Source organism: Bos grunniens, chromosome 2, assembly GCF_055505025.1.
Source record: "Bos grunniens cultivar Pamir isolate PY7600 chromosome 2, Bosgru_T2T1.0, whole genome shotgun sequence".
In the NCBI taxonomy this organism is placed as follows: domain Eukaryota; kingdom Metazoa; phylum Chordata; class Mammalia; order Artiodactyla; family Bovidae; genus Bos; species Bos grunniens.
The window spans coordinates 45,235,844-45,256,743 of record NC_141166.1 but is presented as its reverse complement, the minus strand read 5'-3'; the positions used below and the strand labels follow the sequence as shown (position 1 = coordinate 45,256,743).

The window sequence follows — 20,900 nt, the reverse complement described above, 5'->3', positions numbered from 1 at the left end:
TCCTTGAGAGTATAAATGACTTATTCATGACCTGGTAAGATAGTGGCTGAGTTAGAATAAGAACCCTATCTTTTCTATTACCCTCATCATTTTCTAGAAACCTCACTTTGGCTTTAGTGATAGGTTTTCCTGAAACAGCCAACCACAATCTCAGCAAATAACTTTGTTTTGAATCTCAAAAAGATTAATCTGTAATCTTTTGTCTCATTTCTAAATTGGCCTTTTTTTTTTCCTCTCCACTGATACTTTAGGGATATAGGTGAATATCAAGTTTATCTGCCTCAGTTGTTTCCAGTTAGCCTACACATAGATTGTCTAGGTGGATGCCATACCAACTTACCTATTTAAAGATGCCCTGGCCAGAATATATTAAGCTGTTAAAATTGAACACTTTCAAGTGTTTTAGATTTGTTGGCTTCACATGATAGAAGCTCAATTTGGAAAAACTGTTTTTTTTTTTCTTCTAACTTTTCCTCTTGGTTTATAATATGAAAAGCAAAGCAGAAGGTCCAGATTTTCCTTTTCAAGCATCAGTGATTATCAGCTTACAGTGAGGTTCTCCTGGATGCCCCTTCAGGCAGCAGGGGGCCTTGCTAACTTGTCATTTCCAGCTGGGGTGGGAGGTCATTTTCCGAGCATAACAGACCTGTGAGGCCTTCTGTTACCTGCAGCTGAGTTTGGTGGGAACTTCCTTATTACTGAATAATCTTGCTCAGTTTTTAAGTCCATGGCATAGGTTTGCAGGGTCAGCAAAGCATCCTGAAGAAGCTGTCTCTGTGATGCTTTGAGTTTAGGGACACTTGTGATTGTCAGGCTGTCCTCTGCCCTTTTATCATCTCCCCATTCATCCTCATCTTCAAACTCTGAACTCCTCAGCAGGCATGCACCGTACCTGGAGTGTGGTGGTCACTTCCTCTTCGGTCAGCACCTCCTTCTGCCCAATAACAAATAACAGAAATGTGCATTTATTAGTTACTAACTAGACCATGTGAAAAAACAGGAATGGCTGAAGCAAGGACTCAAACTATGTCTCTCATTGCTGTTTCTTCTTGCTTTATGTGTGCTGGCCTCATTGTTTCAGATAGGCATGTGCTATGAACTGTGAGATAGTCTTACATATGTCTCACACCTCATGTATATCTAAGATAAGAGGAAAAGTTCTGTCTTCTAGAATCAGTTGGAAAAATCCATCTGAGATATATCTGTCTTTCTCTGGAAGACAATAACTGTGGCTGGAATGGGCAAAAGTATTGGAATTACTGGAATTGAACTGTGGTGTTGGAGAAGACGCTTGAGAGTCCCTTGGACTGCAAGAAGATCAAACTAGTCAATCTTAAAGGAAATCAGTCCTGAATATTCATTGGAAGAACTGATGCTGAAGCTGAAGGTCCAATACTTTGGCCACCCGATACTAAGAACTGACTTACTAGAAAAGACCCTGATGCTGGGAAAGATTGAAGACAGGAGGAGAAGGGGACAAGAGAGGATGAGATGGTTGAATGGCTTCAGCAACTCAATGGACATGAGTTTGAGCAAACTCCAGGAGATGTTGAAGGACAGGGAAGCCTGGTGTGCTGCAGTCCATAGGGTCACAAAGAGTTGGACACGACTGAGCAACTGGCAGCAAGAAGGTCAGACCCTCGCTATGACCTGGAGAGGACAAGTTTCTTTTCCCTTTTGAATCAAGATGGAAGGAATGTTTCTTAAGTAAAAATATGTTCTATGACAAGTTAAATAACATTTTTCATAAAGATCACCATCAGTATTTTATGGATGCCTTTACAGTTCCCTCAATCCCATGTGAATTTAGCTTCTAATTCCTAGGCAGATAGATGAATTTTCACTGATTACATTTTCACTAGACTTCCTATAAATGACATCTTAATTTTATCAGTAAATATGTCTCCACATCACATTTCAAGATAGAAAACCCTCTTGGGAAGGTTCTTCCAGCAGACATGTATCATTTGTAATTGTGATACAGTAACTTACAGATCACAAGGAGTTTTGTTTCCGATCTAAGTTCCTCCATGTTCTTTTTTGTGGCTCTCTGTATTGAAGAGTGGTGTGTGGGGGGATAGGTAGGGATGGATAGGTATCTTCCTTCTTTGGATCTCTTAAATCTCTATCTACTGAAAAATTTTAGAAATTTCACCTATAGTTTCTCTTATTTGTAGAATCTACAACGATCCTAAATTCATACCTTGTTTGATCTTAAAGAATCAACTGTATCTGTAAGATACATCTGTAATTATAATTAATCTGTAAGATTAATTATTATCTATAAGTATTCATCTGTATAGTTAGAACAATATACAGCTTATATTCTTAATATAGAATATATATATTTTATATATATATACAGGTCCTGTCTTTATACATACACATTACTTATACTGGTCCATATAGAGTTAGGTATTTACAGATTGAAGCAGTTTTTACACATAAGGCACTTACAAGTTTGTATTCAGTTGCTTTATCTTGTGTTAGGTTTTTAAGAAACTTTTAAATGATAAGTGATTTGTATTGCCGTGTAAGTTCTTGAATGACAAAGATTCTGATTCATAAGAGGGTAAAAGATAGTATGAAAAGGCAAAAAGATATGACACTGAAAGATGAACTCCCCAGGTTGGTAGGTGCCCAATATGCTACTGGAGAACAGTGGAGAAATAATTCCACAAAGAATGAAGACACGGAGCTAAACAGAAACAGTGCCCAGTTGTGCCTGTGACTGGTAATGGAAGTAAAGTCCAATGCTGTAAAGAACAATATTGCATAGGAACCTGGAATGTTAGGTCCCTGAATCAAGGCAAATTGGAAGTGGTCGAACAGATGGCAAGAGTGAACATCCACATTTTAGGAATCAGTGAACTAAAATGGACTGGAATGTTAGGTCCGTGAATCAAGGCAAGTTGGAAGTGGTCAAACAGATGGCAAGAGTGAACATCGACATTTTAGGAATCAGTGAACTAAAATGGACTGGAATGGAACTGAATTTAACTCAGATGGTCGTTATATCTACTACTGTGGGCAAGAATCCCTTAGAAGAAATGGAGTAGCCCACATAATCCACAAGAGAGTCTGAAATGCAGTTCTTGGGTGCAATTTCAAAAATAACAGAATGATCTCTGTTCATTTCCAAGGCAAGCGATTCAATATCACAGTAATCCAAGCTATGCCCCGACCAGTAATGCTGAAGAAGCTGAAGTTGAACAGTTCTATGAAGACCTACAAGACCTTCTAGAACTAACACCCAAAAAAGATGTCCTTTTCCTTATAGGGGACTGGAATACAAAAGTAGGAAGTCAGGAGATACGTGGAGTAACAGGCAGATTTGGCCTTGGAGTACAAAATTAAGCAGAGCAAAGGCTAACAGAGTTTTGCCAAGAGAATACACTGGTCATAGCAAACACCCTCTTCCAACAACACAAGAGAAGACTCTACACACACAGACATCACCAGATGGTCAACACCAAAATCAGATTGATTGTATTTGCAGCCAAAGATGGAGAAGCTCTATACAGTCAGCAAAAATAAGAGCGGGAGCTGACTGTGGCTCAGATGATGAACTCCTTAATGCCAAATTCAGACTGAAATTGAAGAAAGTAGGGAAAACCACTAGACCATTCAGGTATGACCTAAATCAAATCCCTTACAATTATACAGTGGAAGTGACAGATTCAAGGGATTAGATCTGATAGACAGAGTGCCTGATGAACTATGGACAGAGGTTCATGACATTTTACAGGAGGCGGTGATCAAGACCAATTTCAAGAAAAAGATATGCAAAATGGTTTTCTGAGACAGTCTTACAAATAGCTGAGAAAAGAGAAGCTAAAGGCAAAGGAGAAAAGGAAAGATACACCCATTTGAATGCAGAGTTCCAAAGAATAGCAAGGAGAGATAAGAAAGCCTTCCTCAGCAATCAGTGCAAAGAAATAGAGGAAAACAATAGAATGGGAAAGACTAAAGATCTCTTCAAGAAAATTAGAGATACCAAGGGAATATTTCATGCAAAGATGGGCACAATAAAGGACAGAAACAGTATGGACCTAGCAGAAGCAGAAGATATTAAAAAGAGGTGGCAAGAATATACAGAAGAACTATATGAAAAAGATCTTCATGACCCAGATAATCACGATGGTGTGATCACTGACCTAGAGCCAGACATCCTGGAATGTGAAGTCAAGTGGGCCTTAGGAAGCATCACTATGAACAAAGCTAGTGGAGGTGATGGAATTCCAGTTGAGTTACTTCAAATCCTAAAAGATGATGCTGTGAAAATGCTGCACTCAATATATCAACAAATTTGGAAAACTCAACAGTGGCCATAGGACTGGAAAAGATCTGTTTTTTTTCTAGTCCCAAGGAAAGGCAATGCCAAAGAATGTTCAAACTACCACATAATTGCAATCATTTCACACACTAGCAAAGTAATGCTCAAAATTCTCCAAGCCAGGCTTCAACAGTATGTAAATCATGAATTTCCAGATGTTCAAGGTGGATTTAGAAAAGGCAGAGGAACTAGAGATCAAATTGTCAACATCTTTTGGATCATTGAAAAAGCAGGAGAGTTCCAGAAAAACATCTACTTCTGCTTTATTGACTACGCCAAAGCCTTTGAGTGTGTGCATTACAACAAACTGGAAAATTCTTGAAGAGGTGGGAATACCAGACCACCTGGCCTGCCTCCTGTGAAATCTGTATGCAGGTCAAGAAGCAGCAGTTAGAACTGGACATGAACAACATTCTGATTCCAAATCGGGAAAGGAGTACGTCAAGGCTGTATATTGTCACCCTTCTTGCTTAACTTATATGCAGAGTACATCATGCGAAATTCTGGGCTGGATGAAGCAGAAGCTGGAATCAAGATAGCCGGGAGAAATATCAATAACCTCAGATATGCAGATGACACCACCCTTTTGGCAGAAGGCAAAGAAGAACTAAAGAGTCTCTTGATGAAAGTGAAAGAGGAGAGTGAAAAAGTTGGCTTAAAACTCAGCATTCAGAAAATTAAGATCAAGGCATCTGTTCCCATCACTTCATGGGAAATAGATGGGGAAACAGTGGAAACAGTGGCTGACTATTTTTTGGGGCTCCAAAATCACTGCAGACGGTGACTGCAGCCATGAAATTAAAAGACACTTGCTCCTTGGAAGAAAAGCTATGACCAATCTAGACAGCGTATTTAAAAGCAGAGACATTGCTTTGCCGACAAAGGCCTGTCTAGTCAAAGCTGTTGTTTTTCCAGTAGTTATGTATGGAATTGAGAGTTGGACTATAAAGAAAGCTGAGCGCTGAAGAACTGATGCTTTTGAACTGTGGTGTTGGAGAAGACTCTTGAGAGAGTCCCTTGGACTGCAAGGAGATCCAGCCAATCCATCCTAAAGGAAATCAGTCCTTAGTATTCATTGGAAGGGCTGATGCTGAAGCTCCAATACTTTGGCCACCTGATTCGAAGAACTGACTCATTGGAAAGAACCCTGATTCTGGGAAAGATTGAAGGCAGGAGGAGGAAGGGATGACAGTGGATGAGATGGTTGGATGGCATCACCAACTCGGTGGCCATGAGTTTGAGCAGGCTCCGGGAGTTGGTGATGGATAACTGACAACATGACAATTCCAGTGGTCATGTATGGATGTGAGAGTTGGACTGTGAAGAAAGCTGAGCGCCGAAGAATTGATGATATTGAACTGCGGTGTTGGAGAAGACTCTTGAGAGTCCCTTGGACTGCAAGGAGATCCAACCAGTCCATTCTGAAGGAGATCAGTCCTGAGATTTCTTTGGAAGGAATGATGCTGAAGCTGAAGCTCCAGTACTTTGGCCACCTCATGCGAAGAGTTGACTCATTGGAAAAGACTCTGATGCTGGGAGGGATAGGGGGCAAGAGGAGAAGGGGACGACAGAGGATGAGATGGCTGGATGGCATCACAAACTCGATGGGTGTGAGTTTGAGTGAACTCCAGGAGTTGGTGATGGACAGGGAGGCCTGGCGTGCTGCAATTCATGGGGTCGAAAAGAGTCGGACATGACTGAGCGACTGAACTGAGGTTAGGACAGTTGAAGAGCTGTAAATATGAAGTGAGAAAAATGAGAACACCACAGCTGATAGAGGACAGAGATGGTATAATAGAGAGGTATGAACAGGCCAAAGTAGCAGTTCAGCCAGAGAGGTATAAAGGAGAATTTCAGTACTAGGGATGATCTGATTCAGAGTAAAAAGGGAATTTGCCTAGAGATCATAGAATTGGGGTCAGGATAGGGCCTAGGTAAGAAGCACCAGATGATGAGCCCAGCAAGCGGAAAAGGAAGCTCTCTTGAAACCAGAACCTGTACCAGTATTTAAAGGCATGCCTCCAAGATCAGGTTACTTCCGAGTTGAAAATGTTGATCCAACAAAGGGATTGTCTCTCTTGGCTCTTGTGATATCGTGTACAAAATACCAGCAAGGATCAAAATCAGGGTAAATACTTTCAAGTATGATCTATACTTTATTATTCAGCAATAGTACATTTCTTAGGTGAAGTGTGGCTCAGCATGAACACCATCTCTAAAGGTGCAGCTGGAGACTGTCAGTTAGCTGGGCTCCCTAAAGCATCGTCTCTTGAAGGGAAGTCAGAACATGTGTCTCTGTGGCCACCACAGCAACCTTTGCTAAATAATGTTTTCCAATCTGTTAGAAAAGTTCCAGAGAATCTTATTGGCTTAATTTGAATCAGTGCCCCCTAGATCAGTCAGTGTCCAAAGGATTGGTGAACTTTAGGTATGCTTGGGTCATGTGTTCATATCTGTGGCATGGGTAAGGTAGAAGGAGAATGGGAGTCAACTGCCACAAACTGAATTTCCCACGTGAATGCAGAATTTGAGTGATTCTGCTATATGACTGAGGAGGCCAGTGAAAAATGATTACTTCCTTTGTGGTCCTTCAGGAATTTTTAGAAGGTGTAATTCAAATAACTTTTTGTTGGTTAGAGCAAATGTTTCTAATGTGTTCTACTTCATCAGATCAGTTTGGAAAGAAAAGAGCCCTGCGGTTGATCAGCATGGTAATATGTTTCTAGTTTATTTGTATGCTGGGCCCCGAATGACGTAGTTCCTGTGACCTCAGTTATGGTGACAGCAGCTCAACTACTTCAGTTGCGTAAATTGTGGCAACGACTTAACTTTGTCCTAAAAGATACATATGAAGATAAAGGTAATGTGGCATGATCCAGGATATGGCAGTGTTGGTTTTGTTTTCATGTAAGCATTGGAGAAGGCAATGGCACCCCACTCCAGTACTCTTGCCTGGAAAATCCCGTGGATGGAGGAACCTGGTAGGCTGCAGTCCATGGGGTCGCTAAGAGTCGGACACGACTGAGCGAATTCACTTTCACTTTTCACTTTCATGCATTGGAGAAGGAAATGGCAACCCACTCCAGTGTTCTTGCCTGGAGAATCCCAGGGACGGGGGAGCCTGGTGGGCTGCCGTCTCTGGGGTCGCACAGAGTCGGACACGACTGAAGTGACTTAGCAGCAGCATGTAAGCATAGAAGATGATTACTGAAAAAATACTTCTAGTTGTAAGACGAATACATAACAGAAAATGGAGAAGTAAAAAGAATAAAATTATCTATAGTTTCATTACCAGTAAAGCATTTATTTCCTTCTAATAACTAATATATAATACATAATTACATATTTCCTTTTAATGTATATTAATAAATACATAATTTTATATACATATACAATGAAACTATATAATACCACTTTACACAGCTGAGATACAGTAAAACCTGACCAATGAGTACTATAAGGTTTATAAATTAAAAGTTTTAATTTTTTACAGTTTATACAATTCAAGACCATGTTGCAGCTGTCTGGAGATAGTTGCATTATAATCAAATTCCTGTTGTTGTGGGTACATCATTTAGAATTTTATTTTAATTAGTTTTCCATTCTTCTTTCCAACATAAATATTGTTCATAAGCAGTTTTTAATATGATATAGTTGTGCAAGTTTATTTAACTCTTTCTCTGTTGTTGGACACTTACATGGTTTCTAATTATTTATGTAACAGGATATCAAATGAGACTTTTTTGTTGTCTTCATGTTATAGTTCAGGCTCCAAAGGTGAGGAAAATATTTAACAGTTACCTCCATATTTTAAAAAAGGATGTTCAATTCAGTTCAGTCGCTCAGTCGTGTCCGACTCTTTGTGACCCCATGAATTGCAGCACGCCAGGCCTCCCTGTCCATCACCAACTCCCAGAGTTCACTCAAACTCACACCCATCGAGTCGGTAATGCCATCCAGCCATCTCATCCTCTGTCGTCCCTTTCTCCTCCTGCCCCCAATCCCTCCCAGCATCAGAGTCTTTTCCAGTGAGTCAACTCTTCGCATGAGGTGGCCAAAGTACTGGAGTTTCAGCTTTAGCATCAGTCCTTCCAAAGAACACCCAGGACTGATCTCCTTCAGAATGGACTGGTTGGATCTCCTTGCAGTCCAAGGGACTCTCAAGAGTCTTCTCCAACACCACAGTTCAAAACCATCAATTCTTTGGTGCTCAGCTTTCTTCACAGTCCAACTCTCACATCCATACATGACTACTGGAAAAACCATAGCCTTGACTAGACGGACCTTTGTTGGCAAAGTAATGTCTCTGCTTTTGAATATGCTATCTATGTTGGTCATAACTTTCCTTCCAAGGAGTGTCTTTTAATTGTTAGGTTTCTTGCATAGGACCTTCTGAGAGATGAGACTGCTTTTTATCCCTTGATTCTCTGTATATCCATAAATGTACATACATATGGATATATATCCATTCATTTTCATATGTGTTTGTACATGAATGTGTATTACATACATAGGTGTATGTAAATGAATGAAGATTTCTTATCAGAGGGTTTGTAGAAGTGCTTCTCCCTCATCTTCAGGTAAATCAGGAGAGGGTATGAAAATCAGTCATAGAAATAGAGGTTGTTTACTGAAAAGGAGGATTGAGAGCTCATGTCCAGTTTGAGGCTTGCTAATCTGTAGAAATGCTTGAGCTGTGCACCAGAGAGAAATGGGCAGATGATGACTCTAGTCTGAACTGGACATGATATGGGAGTAGGCGTGAAAATTGTTGTCTGACTTTTCTTGAGGAAAGTCTGAAGGTTAAATCCCACTGAAGTGTGGAGCAACTCGAGGAGGCTGTGTTGGGAGAATCTAGTACTTCTAGGGAGAAGGCAGTGGCACCCCACTCCAGTACTCTTGCCTCGAAAATCCCGTGGATGGAGGAGCCTGGTGGGCTGTAGTCCAGGGGGTTGCTAAGCGTCGGACATGACTGAGCGACTTCACTTTATTTTTTCACTTTTGTTCATTGGAGAAGGAAATGGCAATCTACTCCAGTGTTCTTGCCTGGAGAATCCCAGGGATGGGGGAGCCTGGTGGGCTGCTGTCTATGGGGTCGCACAGAGTTGGACACGACTGAATCAACTTAGCAGCAGTACTCCTAGAGTTTGGAGGGCCAAAAATATTGCTTTTTTTCCCCCATGGGCTTAATAAGTAGAGCAGAATGTAGCTGGTTAGAGCTGTCATATAAGAATCTTGGTTATAGGGTTTTTGTTTTAGACCAGTTTTAGAGAGTTCTCATATTTCCCTAAACTCCTCCCCCACTTGCCCCTTTTATTAACATCTTAGATTAGTGTGGTACGTTATTACAGTTGAACCAGTATTGTAATTGCTAAATAAAGTCTGTCGTTTTTATTAGGGCTTACTTTTGGTGTTGTGCATTTTGTGAGTTTTGATAAATGTAAAGTGACACATACCCACCATTACAGTCCTATACAGAATAGTTTCACTACCCTAAGAGTCTCCAGAGTTACACCTGTTTATCCCTTCTTCCCTTTCCACAAACTCCTGGCAACCACTGATCTTTTTAACTGTCTCTTTTTAACCGTCTTTTCTAGAATGCCATACAGTTAGACTCATGCAGTATGTAGCATTTTTAGATTGGTTTCTCTCATTGAGCAATATGCATTTATGATTCCTCTGTCTTTTCATGGCTTGATACCTCATTTGCATTTTAGTGCTAGATAGTGTTCAGTTATTTGTATCAGTTTATTTGTCCATTCATCTTGGTTGCTTCTAAGCGTTGGCAATGAATAAAGCTACTATAAGCATCTGTGTATAGATTTTGAGTGGCCATATTTTCCAACTTGTTTGGGAAAATACCAAATGCTGAATCCTATGGTAAGAGGATCTTCCCAACTCAGGGATCAAACCTGGGTCTCCTACATTGCAGACAGATTCTTTACTGTCTGAGCCACCAGAGAAGCCTCCATCCTTGTATAAAATTTATACAAAATTTTCAGCTCGTGTGAGTAAATACTAATGAGCCGGTTACTGCATCGTATGGTAAGAGTATATTTAATTTTGCAAGAAACTTCCAAACTGTCTTCCAAAGTGGATGTTCTGCATTCCCACTAGCGATGAGTGAGAGTTTTTGTCCCACTGCAAGAGATGCAGGTTTGATCCTTGGATTGGGAAGGTCCCCTGGAGAAAGAAATGGCAACCCATTCCAGTATTCTTGCCTGGAAAATTCCATACACTAAAGACCCTGATGGGCTATAGTCCACGGGGTCTCGTCAAGTCGGACACGACTGAGCGACTGAACACAGCAGGTGTGTAGTGATGTCTTGTTTTTAATTTGCAATTCGCTCATGACATACAATGTTAAACTTTTCATATGGTTATTTACATACTATCTTCTTTGGTGAGGTATCTCTTCAGTTCTTTTGCCCATTACAAAACTTTGCTTATAGTTGAGTTTTAAGAGTTCCTTGTGTATTTTGGTTACCAGTTCTGTATCAAATACGTTTTGTAAATATTTTGACTTACTTTGTGGCTTGTCTTTTCAGTATAACTATCATTTACAGAATTGGTTTTAAATTTTCTGTCTTAAATTTATGTTTTTAAATTTACATGTTTTTTACCTTGTTGGGTGCTGGGTTTTTATTTGCTTGTTTATATTTTGAAGCTTTATTATATTATTTTTAAAATTTTATGATATTGCAGTTTGAAAGATCATAGTTGTCCTTTCTGACCATGGCTGTATATGTAAAATGTTTCCTCCATCTAGAGATCAGATAAGATAAAAGGGCCATCATTTATTGAGCTCTTCTGTTATGCCAAGTTCTGTGCTAAAGTCTTGGCATATAGGATCTCAATTAATCCTCCGTGTTTTTCACTTTCTGAGATAACCATGTCACATCTTCTTCTGTCTCTTTGTCCTCTTCAGTTTTATATATTGCCATGCCTCATACTTCAGACATTAAAACTAGGCTAAATCTTCATCTTTCCACCTTAAAATTTATGAACCTTTTCGCAGCTGCAGCAACTTTCTCCTTTTCCTTTTTTCCAAAAAGGACAGTTTCCAAAAGAACTGATCTCCTCTAGTCACTCCAGTTGAGCTCTCCCCTTCTGAAATATTTTGGTTTTTTTTTCTTGAACACTTTTTGCCTCTTCCACCTTTCCTTTCTCATTAGATAATTTATTTCTGTATGTAAACTGGGTATCTCCCAGCTAAAACCTTTCTTTACCACTGTATTCTCTTCAAGCTCTGGTTCCATTTCTTTAATTTGTTATATGGCCAACATACAAAGAGTTATCTATATGTGCTTTCTTCAATTCTTAAAATTAATTCTGATCTGATTTCTATGCTACTACTCAGCTAAAAATGCTTTTTAAAAATTCATCAAGCAATTCGATATTGCCACAGCTATTTATTGGATGCTTTTCTGACCTCGTCTTTCCTGTCTTCTCAGTAGTGTGGCTATGTCTTCCTCTTGAAATAGTCCCTTCTCTTGATTTCTTCAGTCTCCTGGCAAAGTGCAATATTTTTTTCTTTTCCTTTTGTAAGAGTATTTGGCATTCTTGGCACGTGCTTTTCTTTCTTCATCACCAAAGCAGAATAACCACAAAGCAAATTTAAGGCAATGCAGATATGTTCTTGTTAATTCCTTGGTAAAAATGGTGCTTTATTGTGTCATTTTTTTCCCCTATCACTTGTGTGGCTGAATGTTTTTCCATGTTTGTGTTCGTCTTGTGTTCTTTCCTTGGTGAATTGTGCATGTTTATCTAATTATGCTTTGCTCTTTTTCACTGTGACTTGTATAACTCATTCTAATTTGAATGCCATGCTTTTTTATAGACTGCATTCTCTAAGAGTCTGGAGGCAAATGCAGAGATAAATGGTCTAATGAGAAAGGAAAGGTGGAAGAGGCAAAATGCGTTTAAGGAAAATGCCCATTCTTCCTTAGGTGTCATAGAAATTAATATTTGAACAATTCTTAAGACGTAAGAGTACATTTGTCGTATTCTGTGTGGTTTTTGGCAAACATTTTCCACTTATATGTAATGATCGGCCTATATTTTAGAAGCTGCCTCTTTAGTTTCAGTTAGATTGAGTAGTGGAGCATTTCTTTCCAATTTGGTTTAGTTACATGATTTCTTGGAGTGCAGAACTGAAAGCTCAGTTAATAGGTAATCTAAGAGTATTCCCCTCTCCTCAGACCATTATTGAGTCAGGTGCTGTGACTCTGCCATAACTTTACTGGGGGTTAATTATATGTGTGATATTGTAATTTCTTAGTAATTTTGTGAGAGATAAAAGTTCATTACTATACTAACCTTAAATTTCAGCACATGTCTCAGTCTTAAAGTAGGGACAGTAGTGAACTAATCATATGTTAATAATACCAAACTTACATGTGTTCTGGATTCAAGAATCTTTTTCATGCCTCTGTGCCTTTATTTAGGCTGTTTGCTCTACCTGGAATAATTTCTCTCACTCCTGCTTGGCAGAATTGACTCTGTTCTTTGAGACTCTACTTGGATGGTCATCTAAGTGTTCCTACTTGGATACCACTGATATTCCTGACCATTCTGCATTAACATTTTCTGTTTATATGCCTTTCTTTGTATTGGACTGAAACTTTCTGGAGTGCAGAAAATAAGTCTCATTTTCATATTCTAGTATATAGTATGATGTCTGTCCTGTAACATTCAGTCTACAAGAATTTATTGAAATTAACTGATGAATTAATCATGGCAGATCTAGAAGAAATTGTTTAATACTTTAGGTAAGATAACCAATTAAATGAGAACTAAGTACCTGTACTTTACCTAATGTAATAATTTATACCCAGAACCAAAATAATTACATATTTTTCAGGCAGCATAGTAGACTGGACTAGAGTGAGTGAGAGGTTTCCTGCTGGAGAAGAGAAGGAAAGACAGTGGATCTGTAGAGGAGAATCCTTGCCTGCATGTCCATACTCATTTACCTTAAGTATTACCATTCTTTTCCTGCCCATTATCTATATGTTTAAATATACCAAATATGTTGTCCTTTTTGTGGAAGTGAAGAAGAAAAATAAATAATAGTAGTAATCTAGTATAATAATAACACAGTCTTGAGCTGCTCTAGAGGGTGTAAGGTTCTTAGTCTTCATATTTCTCAGTGCCCATCCCAGAACATCAAATTGAAAAACAAGTTTGAATTTACTAGTAAGTCATGAGTACTATGGATGGTGCCAGAGCTTCTGGAGATCAAAGAAATCACTTGGGTGATAAAAGTAACTTTGATTCTTTGGAACATTTTGGTGGATACACTTCAACAGAAAATATGTAACTCCTGTGTGTAATATGATGTGAAGATGTATAAGGCATAATACTACCTTCAAGGTCTTCCCACATGGGGGAGTGTGGGAGTTTGGGTCAATGAAACACACACATAGTATAAAGTATGTGCTGTAAATCTGATAATTCCCACATTTGTTATCAGTGAGAAACGATGAGTATCACAGTCTGGGAAGATAAGGTAGGGAATGAGTTGTTGGTGAAGTTGATGGGTTACAGGTGAAGAGAATAGGCAGAGGCACAAAGGTCAGAAACCAAAGTCTGTTTTGAGAACCGTAAGTCTTATTAAACTGTAATTTAAGGTTCTAGTAGGGTTGAATGGAAGATAAATTCTAGGCCATAATGAGGAAGACTGTAAATGAAAAGTAAAGGAGCTTTTATTTAAGTAGTTAAGATGAAGCTCTGGGGGCTTCAGAACTGATTTAGAAAGATAAATCTGCAGGACCATGTTTAAGATACCTGGAAACAGGTATAGCAGTCTTGGCAAGAGATAATGAAGGCTTAAAGTAGAGTGTAGGCAGGAACAATTGAAAGAAAGGAAAGAAAGTAGGGCACAGATAGAAAATAAGTATCATGACAACTGTTAAGGTGTAGGATACAGAGACGTGGAAAATAGCTGAGGTGATGGAGTAACGATGTTGTTAAGGGAAGTAGGAAGTAGTAGTTTGGGGGAAGGTGATGAGTTATAGATATACTATTATGGTGCATTATATGAGGTGAGGTGCCATGTAAATAGAAATACAAGTTTGGGAGAGGTGGAAGGTAAGATGTAAATAATTAAAAAATTCTGTGCTTGGAAGTGATAGCTAAGGAAGGAATGAAACTTCTTTCTAAGGGTTGCAGGTATAGCAAGAAGAGCAGCCTGAAGACAGTCTTTGGAAATAAAGACTTTCTTATCTCTGTAACAGTTCAGTTCCGTCGCTCAGTCTTGTCCGACTCTTTGCGACCCCATGGATCGAAGCACGCCAGGCCTCCCTGTCCATCACCAACTCCTGGAGATCACTCAGACTCGCATCCATCGAGTCAGTGATGCCATCCAGCCATCTCATCCTCTGTCGTCCCCTTCTCCTCCTGCCCCCAATCCCTCCCAGCATCAGAGTCTTTTCCAATGAGTCAGCTCTTCGCATGAGGTGGCCAAAGTACTGGAGTTTCAGCTTTAGCATCATTCCTTCCAAAGAAATCCCAGGGCTGATCTCCTTCAGAATGGACTGGTTGGATCTCCTTGCAGTCCAAGGGACTCTCAAGAGTCTTCGCCAACACCACAGTTCAAAACCATCAGTTCTTGGGCGCTCAGCCTTCTTCACAGTCCAACTCTCACATCCATACGTGATCACAGGAAAAACCATAGCCTTGACTAGACAAACCTTTGTTGGCAAAGTAACGTCTCTGCTTTTGAATATGCTATCTAGGTTGGTCATAACTTTTCTTCCAAGGAGTAAGCGTCTTTTAATTTCATGGCTGCAGTCACCATCTGCAGTGATTTTGGAGCCCCCAAAAATAAAGTCTGACACTGTTTCCACTGTTTCCCCATCTATTTCCCATGAAGTGATGGGACCAGATGCCATGATCTTCGTTTTCTGAATGTTGAGCTTTGAGCCAACTTTTTCACTCTCCACTTTCACTTTCATCAAGAAGCTTTTGAGTTCCTCTTCACTTTCTGCCATAAGGGTGGTGTCATCTGCATATCTGAGGATATTGATATTTCTCCCAGCAATCTTGATTCCAGCTTGTGTTTTTTCCAGTCCAGCTTTTCTCATGATGTACTCTGCATATAAGTTAAATAAGCAGAGTGACAATATACAGCCTTGACGTACTCCTTTTCCTATTTGGAACCAGTCTGTTGTTCCATGTCCAGTTCTAACTGTGGTTTCCTGACCTGCATACAGATTTCTCAAGAGGCAGGTCAGGTGGTCTGGTATTCCTGTCTCTTGCAGAATTTTCCACAGTTTATTGTGATCCACATAGTCAAAAGCTTTGGCATAGTCAATAAAGCAGAAATAGATGTTTTTCTGGAACTCTCTTGCTTTTTCCAGAGATAAGAAATCAGCATCATGAGGCAAAGAGAAAAAATAACCCAGTAGGAAGGATTAAGCATTGCCTAGATTGGATCTTGGCAATAGGTCACTTTATTCTATGTAAGAATCTTTTCTCATAGCACTATTTATACTAAACATAGCATACATTATAATATTCCTCTATAACCTATGATTTTTTTTCCTTTATCTAAATTTCTTCTTTTTTTCGGGAACTAAATCCCATCTAAGTAGGAATATCAGATAAATGGGTTGAGGTGCTACATAGTGCCTTTAATGCACAAACTATAACTCTGAAAATTAAATTTGCTTGTAGCAAAAGATAAGAATACTGTCCCAGATGTTTACTTCTGAGAAATTGTTTTTTTAATAATTACAAAATAACCTCGGTTATAATGCTTTTATGTAAAATAAGATGTCATTTATAGGGCTTCTAGGTTAAAGTAGCAACTTTTATATCACTTTTATTGAAATAGATGTATTTGAATTTATTCCAGTTTTTATTGAACACTTTATAGGAAAAAAATCTCAATATATGTGCTGCTGAAGCAAGCACAAAATTCTTAAACTTAGAATATCACCTCTTATAAAATTTGTTGTTGTTTACTTCCTAGGTCATGTCCAACTCTTTGCGACCCCTCCCCCTCCATAGACTGTATGTAGCCTGCCAGGCTCCTCTTCTATGGAATTTCCCAGGCAAGAATACTGGAGCGGGTTACCATTTCCTTCTCCAGGGGATCTTCTCTACCGAGGGATTGAACCCGCGTCTCCTGGATTGCAGGAAAATTCTTTACCACTGAGATACTGGGGAAGTGGGAAAAATTCATTAGAAGGAATCAGTAGCAGAATAACTGAGGCAGAATAATTGAATAAGTGAGCTGGAAGACAAAAGTGATGGAAATCACTGCCACAGAACAGAATAAAGAAAAAAGAATTAAATGAGGACAATCTCAGAGACCTCTGGGATTTATATATGTTATAATGCAACAACATCTGCATTATAGGGGTTCCAGAAGGAGAAGAAAAAGATCCTGAGAAAATATTTGAAGATATTATAGCTGAAAACTTCCCTAACATGAGAAAGAAAGCACTCAAGTCCAGGAAGCGCAGAGAATCCCAAATAGGATAAACTCAAGGAGGAACGTGCTGAGACACACATTAATCAACGTGACAAAAATTAAAGATGAAGAAAAAAATATTAAAAGCAACAAGGAATCTTCCATGGAAAAGAAATCTTCCATAGAAAAGTAGACATACGTGAAACCCATCTAAGATGGAAAGGCCTCTCATATCTTTGATTCAACAGTTAGCCACAAATTTTTTTGCATACATACTAGGAATAAAGGCATAGCATGAAGTGATTTGAGGGTTGAATTACGTTAATACTATTTGCTTTCAAAAGAATCTCAAAAGCTATCTATATAAAAATGGTTGCCTGGAAAGTATCTGTCCAAATATCCATCCCTCCCCTCGATTATTTGAAGTCTCAGATCAGATCAGATCAGTTGCTCAGTCATGTCCGACTCTTAGCGACCCCATGAATCGCAGCACACCAGGCCTCCCTGTCCGTCACCAACTCCCGGAGTTCACTCAAACTCATGTCCATCGAGTCAGTGATGCCATGCAGCCATCTCATCCTCTCTTGTCCCCTTCTTCTCTTGCCCCCAGTCCTTCACCAGCATCAGAGTCTTTTCCAATGAGTCAGCTCTTCGCATGAGGTGGCCAAAGTACTGGAGTTTCAGCTTTAGCATCGTTCCTTCCAAAGAAATCCCAGGGCTGATCTCCTTCAGAATAGACTGGTTGGATCTCCTTGCAGTCCAAGGGACTCGCAAGAGTCTTCTCCAACACCACAGTTCAAAAGCATCAATTCTTCGGTGCTCAGCCTTCTTCACAGTCCAACACTCACATCCATACATGACCACAGGAAAAACCATAGCCTTGACTAGACGAACCTTTGTTGGCAAAGTAATGTCTCTGCTTTTGAATGTGCTATCTGGGTTGGTCATAACTTTCCTTCCAAGGAGTAAGCGTCTTTTAATTTCATGGCTGCAGTCACCATCTGCAGTGATTTTGGAGCCCAGAAAAATAAAGTCTGACACTGTTTCCACTGTTTCCCCATCTATTTCCCATGAAGTGATGGGACCAGATGCCACGATCTTTGTTTTCTGAATGTTGAGCTTTAAGCCAACTTTTTCACTCTCCACTTTCACCTTCATCAAGAGGCTTTTTAGTTCCTCTTCACTTTCTGCCATAAGGGTGGTGTCATCTGCATATCTGAGGTTATTGATATTTCTCCCAGCAATCTTGATTCCAGCTTGTGTTTCTTCCAGTCCAGCTTTTCTCATGATGTACTCTGCATATAAGTTAAATAAGCAGGGTGACAATATACAGCCTTGACGTACTCCTTTTCCTATTTGGAACCAGTCTGTTGTTCCATGTCCAGTTCTAACTGTTGCTTCCTAACCTGCATACAAATTTCTCAAGAGGCAGATCAGGTGGTCTGGTATTCCCATCTCTTTCAGAATTTTCCACAGACTTAAATTGAAGAAAGTAGGGAAAACCACTAGACCATTCAGGTATGACCTAAATCAAATCCCTTATGATTATACAGTGAAAGTGAGAAATAGATTTATGGGACTAGATCTGATAGAGTGCCTGATGAGCTATGGAATGAGGTTCGTGACATTGTACGGGAGACAGGGATCAAGACCATCCCCATGGAAAAGAAATGCAAAAACACAAAATGGCTGTCTGGGGAGGCCTTACAAATAGCTGTGAAAAGAAGAGAAGCGAAAAGCAATGGAGAAAAGGAAAGATACAAACATCTGAATGCAGAGTTCCAAAGAATAGCAAGAAGAGATAAGAAAGCCTTCTTCAGCGATCAATGCAAAGAAATAGAGGAAAACAACAGAATGGGAAGGACTAGAGATCTCTTCAAGAAAATCAGAGATACCAAAGGAACATTTCATGCAAAGATGGGCTCGATAAAGGATAGAAATGGTATGGACCTAACAGAAGCAGAAGATATTAAGAAGAGATGGCAAGAATACACAGAAGAACTGTACAAAAAAGAAAAAGACCCAGATAATCACGATGGTGTGATCACTGACCTAGAGCCAGACATCCTGGAATGTGAAGTCAGGTGGGCCTTAGAAAGCATCACTATAAACAAAGCTAGTGGAGGTGATAGAATTCCAGTTGAGCTATTCCAAATACTGAAAGATGATGCTGTCCAAATGCTGCACTCAATATGCCAGCAAATCTGGAAAACTCAGCAGTGGCCACAGGACTGGAAAAGGTCAGTTTTCATTCCAATCCCAAAGAAAGGCAATGCCAAAGAATGCTCAAACTACCACCCAGTTCCACTCATCTCACACGTTAGTTAAGTAATGTTCAAAATTCTCCAAGCCAGGCTTCAGCAATATGCAGACCATGAACTTCCTGATGTTCAAGCTGGTTTTAGAAAAGGCAGAGGAACCAGAGATCAAATTGCCAACATCCGCTGGATCATGGAAAAAGCAAGAGAATTCCAGAAAAACATCTATTTCTGCTTTATTGACTATGCCAAAGCCTTTGACTGTGTGGATCACAATAAACTGTGGAAAATTTGAGTCTACTAACAAATAAATTTAAAAAAATTCAAAATTTCTGGTTATTCTCTGTAATACATACTCTAATTTAGAGTAATATTTGAAAAGTGTTACTGGCTTAGCTATTTTCTACTTTGAAGTCAAAGGTTGTTGATTTTTAATTCTGTTCAGATTTTTACTTGTTAGGATGGACCAGTGACTTACAAACTCCTTATATACGCAACCATAATCTAGACATTTTTTGATGCTTTTGAGTTGTGGTGCTGGAGAAGACTTTTGAGAGTTCCTCGGACTACAAGGAGATCAAACCCATCAATCCTAAAGGAAATCAACCCTGAATATTCATTGGAAGGACTAGTGCTAAAGTTCCAATACTTTGGCCACCTGATGTGAAGAGCTGACTCATTGGAAAAGACCCTGGGAAAGATTGAAGGCAAAAGAAGGGGACAACAGAGGATGCGATATTTAGGATAGCATCACTGACTCAATGGACAAGAATTTGAGCAAACTACAGAAGATAGTGAAAGGGAGGGAAGGCTGGCATGCTGCAGTCCCTGAGATCACCAAGAGTTAGACACAACTTAGTGACTGAACATCAACAACAATCTGGAAATCTATATGATGTTTTTAAACAAGTATTTATCTTTAACCAGATTTGGTTTCAACTCTCGTTAATTTAAGTGTTAATAAAACAGAGATTACTAAAGATTAGGAAAAAAATCAATACAGTGATTCTTAACTCCTTTCAAGTTAAAGCATTATTTTTTGATTTATTTTAACTACTGCTTCTTCAGAAGAATTTTGCTCCCTCTGGGAGAAATTGTGTCTGGTTTACTGATTCTGAGTCCTGTACTGTGGCAGAAGGCAGAGTGGAATGTAGTGGATTTTGAACAGTTGATGACTACTCAAAGATGGAATGACAGTTGTTAGATAAAGTGATGTAGAGTTTTGGAAAGTGGTTTTATAGTCATTATCTTAATTGATATTCACAACTACTTAGAATATGACATACTATAGTATTAGAACTGAAATGAAGGTAAAGGATTTTGATTCAGAGGCTATGTCCTTTCTACTGAACCATAGAGTCTTTGTGTAGAACTAGGGCAGGAAAATGCTATTTGGCAGTTGCAGCATAGAATATGTAACCTTACTATTGCTTTGTTTTGTGTTCTTGGAAATAATCGGTTCACCACTTTTTTATTGTGTAGTTTCTGTTTATCAAGTAAGATTTATGAGTCGCTATTTGTCTTCCATAGGGTTATAACACTTAAGATGCTTGGGAAGAAAGGATCCTATTACTATTTCTATTTTATCATGATCACAATTATTACTATTTTATATACTTTATCATTATCATTCTTATTTTTTTGTTATTATTACTTTAATCAGACCATTGCTTTATAGTCACATTGTATATGTTAGAGTGAAAGGAAAGGAAGAACTCAGGAGCGTAGAAAAATGTGCACCGGAATTTACGCATTCAAATCGGTGCAGCCTTTCCAAGCAGCAACCATGAGGCTGTGTGCTTGCTGCCATTTTTCAAAATATCCATCAGACCTCATTTTGTAAACAATGGCTTCAGGATTTTATTTACATCTATTCAACATGAAA

At 39.2% G+C, this 20,900-nt stretch overlaps 1 protein-coding gene across 30 annotated transcripts in view; it reads left to right on the top strand.

Moving 5' to 3' along the window:
- ABI2 (abl interactor 2) overlaps positions 1–20,900 on the top strand; it is a 101,986-nt gene that overhangs the window by 28,419 nt on the left and 52,667 nt on the right. The window lies entirely within an intron of this gene.